The sequence below is a fragment of the Muntiacus reevesi genome, chromosome 1 (genome assembly GCF_963930625.1).
Source record: "Muntiacus reevesi chromosome 1, mMunRee1.1, whole genome shotgun sequence".
Classification (NCBI taxonomy): domain Eukaryota; kingdom Metazoa; phylum Chordata; class Mammalia; order Artiodactyla; family Cervidae; genus Muntiacus; species Muntiacus reevesi.
This window is the reverse complement of record NC_089249.1, coordinates 229448626-229454625: the sequence shown is the minus strand read 5'-3', so window position 1 is coordinate 229454625 and position 6000 is coordinate 229448626. Positions and strand designations below refer to the sequence as shown.

The window sequence follows — 6000 nt, the reverse complement described above, 5'->3', positions numbered from 1 at the left end:
TCCACAACCATTGGTTTACTATTTCCCGAAACGTAAAGATTTTTCTGAAGAGATAATTATAATATTAACAAATGTGGTTTTTTACAATTATATTGTTAAATGTGTCAGAATTTGCAAGTCCTTCATAACTCAATGGACCAATATTGCCCAAATGATCAATATTTGATGTTGCAAGCCCATAAATGAATAAAAGAACCATTCAAAGATAGACCAATGGATTTTAATGTAACAGAGCCTGAAAACTTTACAGTTAAGTTTTAAACCTTTACAAAACTAGCAATCATTTAATTTTGGTGTGGTATTAAAGAAAATAAGCTTATCTGGAAAAGCCATTAAAATATTTTCCCTTTTCCAATTCATATCTGTGCAAGTCCAAATTTGCTTCCTATTATTCAACCAAAATGCTATATTGCAACTGACTGAATGTGGAAGCAGATAAGCGAATCCATCTGTCTTTTATTAAGCCAGACATTAAAAATTCTACTCTTCTCATTAAATTCTTTTTATTTTGAAAGATACATTTTTTCATAAAAATATGTAACTTGTGTTCACATTTATGAAATCAAATTACAGATTTTAAAAAATGTCTCAGTTTAGGGACTTCTCTGGTGGTCCAGTGGTTAAGACTCACACTTTAAGTACAGGGAGCACAGGGATTTCTGGTCAGGGAATGAAGATTCCACATGCCGCACAGTATGGCTAAGAAAAAAAAATTTTCCTCAGCTTAAATTTCTGATACAGTAAACACTGATAGACAAAAATATCAATAGACAAAGCCTACATATATAAACAAGAGTTCTTTGAGTCTGTAATAATTTTTCAGAGTGTAAAGGGATTCTGAGACCAAAAAGTTTCAGAGCTGCTGCAGCACTGTAGTATAGCAGTTCCAATGGAGGCAGAAGAGTGGAATAGATGACCTGTGGAGACTCTGCTGGGTTTTCAGTCTTTTCCCACTCAGCCATCACTCATCATTAGCCAAGCATGGGAGTGAGAGGTCTGAACTATGCTCTGCATATCTCTGATATCAGTCTGTGAAAGGGAAGATGTACTTCTTTCCCTTCTTCTCCTCGTCTAAGTCTCCAGATAAGACTTATGGGTTGTGGTGGGTAAAAAGACTAGGAAAGGGCAGATGAGAGTGATGCACCTTCACAGCCATTAAGGAGTTTATTTAGAAACCCCAGAGTTAGCCAGTAAAGATAAACTGTCAGGGGCCACATCTGGTCCACCTGGGCTCAATAGCATGTACAGGAAGGAGCCTGGGGCATCCCTAAAGCAGTAATACTTGGATTCCCTTCCTTCTGCTTTGGCCTATTTCTTAAAATGGCCTAAGCCCGTCAGTGAGCCTTCCTGGTAGCTCAGCCGGTAAAGAATCTGCTTGCAATGTGGGAGACCTGGGTTCAATCCCTGGGTTGGGAAGATCCCCTGGAGGAGGGCATGGCAACCCACTCCAGTATTCTTGCCTGGAGAATCCCCATGGACAGAGGAGACTGGTGGGCTATTGTTCACAGAGTTGCAAAGAGTCAGACACAGCTGAGCAAGTAAGCACAGACCCTTCAATGGCCTTTAAGAATGAACAATTCTTCTAGGCCATAGGACCACATAGTTAATTAAATCAAAATGGAAAGAAATCAAACTTAAAGAAAAAAAAATGTAAACCAACATAATAGTAACTGCCTTTTCCTTATTTCTCCCCTTCTATCTCCACATTCACCTAAGCTTCTCCTTTCCCTCCTATCATCCACCCCTCTCCTGGTCTGAGCCCTTCTTTCCTTAGGCCATTACTGATTCATTAGTGATATAGTCACTAGGATGGGGAATTTAGGCATAAGGCATTTCACCATGATTTGAGTCTCCTCTGTGCCATTAAGATAAGAGAAAGCCTTCTTAAGTGAACAGTGCAAAGAGATAGAGGAAAACAATCAAATGGGAAAGACTAGCGATCTCTTCAAGAAAAAGAGATACCAAGGGAACATTTCATGCAAAGATGGGCACAAAAAGGACAGAAATGGTATGGACCTAACAGAAGCAGAAGATATTAAGAAGAGGTGACAAGAATATACAGAAGAATTAAACAAAAAAGATCTTAAAGACCCAGATAACCATGATGGTGTGATCATTCACCTAGAGCCAGACATCCTGGAATGTGAAGTCAAGTGGGCCTTAGGAAGCACTACTACAAAAAAGCTAGTGGAGGTGATGGAATTCCAGCTGAGCTATATAAAAATCCTAAAAGATGATGCTGTTAAAGTGCTACACTCAATATGTCAGCAAATTTGGAAAACCCAGCAGTGGCCACAAGACTGGAAAAGGTCAGTTTTCATTCCAATCCAAAGGAATGAAAGGCAGTGCCAAAGAATGTTCAAACTACCATACAATTGCACTCATTTCAGATGCTAGCAAGGTAATGCTCAAAAATCCTTCAAGCTAGGCTTCAATAGTACATGAACCAAGAACTTCCAGATGTATAAACTGGATTTAGGAAAGGCCAGAGGAAGCAGAGATCAAATTGCCAACATCCCTTGGATCAGGGAAAAAGCAGGGGAGATCCAGAAAAACATCTACTTCTGCTTCATTGACTACACTAAAGCCTTTGACTCTGGATTACAACTGTGGAAAATTTTTAAAGAGATAGGATTACCATACAACCTTACCTGCCTCCTGAGAAACCTGTATGCAGGTCAAGAAGCAACAGTTATAACCAACGTGGAACAGACTGGTTCAATATTGGGAAAGGACTATGTCAAGGCTGTATATTGTCTATAAGACTGTATATTGCTTATTTATGTCAATATAGAGTACATCATGCGAAATGCTGGGCTGGATGAATCACAAGCTGGAATCAAGATTACCGGGAGAAATATCAACAACCTTAGATATGCAGATGATACCACTCTAAGGGCAGAAAATGAAGAACTAAAGAGCCTCTTTTTTTTCTTTTTTTTTATAACAAGACTGTTAACTTTAATTAAATATTCAGGATAAATTTTGATTGAATAAGTTTGTAATTAACAGTTAAATACTGAGGGGCATCTAATGTACTAAACTAATAAGATTTACTTCATTAGTTGTACAAACAATGTAAATATTAAAAGTGTTGGCTGATGGTAGGAGAATATCAATTGCCCAACAAGCATAAAAGAGGAAGAACAGGACCTTAAACTGGAGACACTCAGTTATGGATACTCCTGTCCACACACAGCATGGGCAGAATTTGGACATCCTGTACATCAAGGAGTTAATCTGCTGACTGGGAGGCGGGCTATACTTCCTGACCCCCTGGACAGCCACCCTTAAAGTGTCAGCTTTCCTCCACACCAGCCAAGACCCTCAGAACACACAGGTTCACACTTGCAGCTGGGAATACACCCTGGGCAGTAAAGCACGCAGACGCTGACGCAGCTGGGCCATCCTGGCCTCAGTCCCGCCATCGGTGTCCACACTGAGCGTTACAGCACTTGTAGAAGGTGGTCATGGGCTCATCTGCAGAGCGGGTCTGAAGCTGCATGAAATAGGCTCGAGGATGTTCACACTTGGGACACGGCTCTGCAGTAGAGTCAACATTCTCCCAGGCAGCTGCTCCACCAAGCACATCATCCACTTCTTTCAGCTTGGATACTTCCCCGATTTGTTACCTTGCGTGTGACGTTGTGCACGTAGGGGCAGGTGTTGCAGGCGAAGCGGTGGCAGCGCTGCCCCTCCTCGACGATCAGCCCGTTCCCGCAGCCCGGGCAGAAGAGCCACATGGCCGCCACCGGCCCGGCGCTCCAGGCTGAGCCCGCGGCAGCACCGAGCCGGCGTTCCGAGCGCCCATTGGTTCTAAAGAGCCTCTTGATGAGGGTGAAAGAGGAGAGTGAAAAAGCTGTCTTGAAACTCAACATTTAAAACACTAAGATCATGGTATCCAGTCTCATCACTTCATGGCAAATAGATGGGGGGAAAATGGAAACAGTGACAGATTTTAACATCTTGGGCTCCAGAATCACTGTGGATGGTGACTGCAGCCACAAAATTAAAATACGCTTGCTTCTTGGAAGAAAAACTATGACAAACCTCGACAGCATATTAAAAAGCAGCGACATCACTTTGCTGACAAAGATCCATATAATCAAAGCTATGGTTTTTCCAGTAGTCATGTACGGATGTGGAAACTGTGGGGCTAGAGAAGACTCTTGAGTCCCTTGGGAAAAGACCCTGATGCTGGGAAAGATTGAGGGCAGGAGGAAAAGGGGGCAACAGAGGATGAAAATAGTTGGATAGCATCACTGACTCAATGGACATGAGTTTGGAGCAAACTCCTTTACTATCCAGGAAGATAGTAAAGGACAGGGAAGCCTAGCATGCTGCAGTTCATGGGGTGGCAAAGAGTCAGACATGACTTAGTGACTGAACAAAAACAACTGTGCCATTTACTGGCTGTGTGATCATGCAGGTCAATCTCCTCTGGACCCTCAGTTTCTGTATCTTTCAAATGAGATGATCTTCCAGCTCTGTGATCCTATAGTTTTAATGAACAGGAGATATATCCAGGCTGGAGTTAAGGATTCTGAAATAAATATGTTGTCATTGAAAAGAGCAAAGGATCGAGAGAAGGAACATAGCTCTAGTTTGCATCACTACACATTATCCCCTTTGGACATGGATATATTCATGGGAGATGAACAAACACAGGTTTCTGAAAACAACCTGCAGAAACCTCCTAAGGCTATGGTTCTTCCCTTGGGCTCACTTAACTAGTATGTTCCTAGAGTTGGTATTGGAGAATTCCCCAGTTCTTGCCCAGCAGTGGTAATTCCTTTGGTCTTGGAGACCCTAGAGGTTTTCAGCCTCCTTGTTGTGACTCTGCTAATTAGATACCAGGTTCTGGCCCCTACCATTCTTTTTATTTTTTAACACCCTTATTGAAATATAATCGCGTACCACATGATTCATCCAAAGTGTATAATTCAATGACTTTTTATTATATTCACAGAGTTGCACAACCATCATATCTATTTCAGAACATTTTCATCACCCTTAAAAAGGAATCCTAAATCCATTAGCCATTATCACTCAACATCCTAGGTTCCCAGTCCTAGGCAACCACTTGTATCCCTTCTGTCTTTATATATTTGCCTATTCTGGATAGTTCATATAAATGGAATCATACAACATGGTCCTTTGTGATTAACTTCTTTCAGTTAGAATAATACTTTCAACGTTCATCAGTGTTGTAGTATGTGTCAGTGCTTTGTTCCATTTTATTGCTGAATAATAGTTCACTGTGTGGCTATAACACATTTTGCTTATCTATTCATCAGTTTGGGTTGCTGGGTCATTTGCATTGTTTCCACCTTTTGGCTACTGTGAATAACACTGCTGTGAACACTGATTTACAAATGTCTATTTGAGTACTTGGTTTCAATTCTTCTGGGTATATACCTAGGAGTAGAATTACTGGGTCATATGTTAATCCTGTATTTAACTTTCTGAGGAACACAGACTGTTTTCCAGAGCGGCTATACCATTTTACATTCCCACCAACAACGTGTGAGGATTCTAGTTTCTCCGCATCCTTACCAATACTTGTTATTTATAACCATCTTAATGGACATGAATGGTATTTCATTGTGGTTTTGATTTGCATTTCTCTGATGGCTAAGGATGTTAATCATCTTTTCATGTGCTTATAGGCCATTTATATGTCTAAATGTTTACTTATATTCCTTCTCCACTTTAAAAAATATTTAATTTTTTTCGGCCATGCTGCACTGCATGAGGAATCTTAGTTCCCTAACTAGGGATCGAGTCCATGCCCTCTGCAGTAGAGTGTGGATTCTTAACCTCTGGACCACCAGGGAAGTTACCCTCTTGTCCATTTCAAAATCGGGTTATTTGTCTCTTTTATTATTATTTTGTAAGAGTTCTTAATAAATTATAAATAAAAGTCCCTTAAAAGATATATGATTGCAAATATTTCTCCCATTCTATGGGTTGTCTTTTCACTTTCTAGATAGTGTCATT

At 40.6% G+C, this 6000-nt stretch overlaps 1 pseudogene; it reads right to left on the bottom strand.

Moving 5' to 3' along the window:
- Nucleotides 1–3357: 3357 nt before the first annotated feature.
- On the bottom strand, nucleotides 3358–3743 carry LOC136168220 (DNA-directed RNA polymerase III subunit RPC10 pseudogene; annotated as a pseudogene).
- Between the last annotated feature and the right edge of the window lie 2257 nt (nucleotides 3744–6000).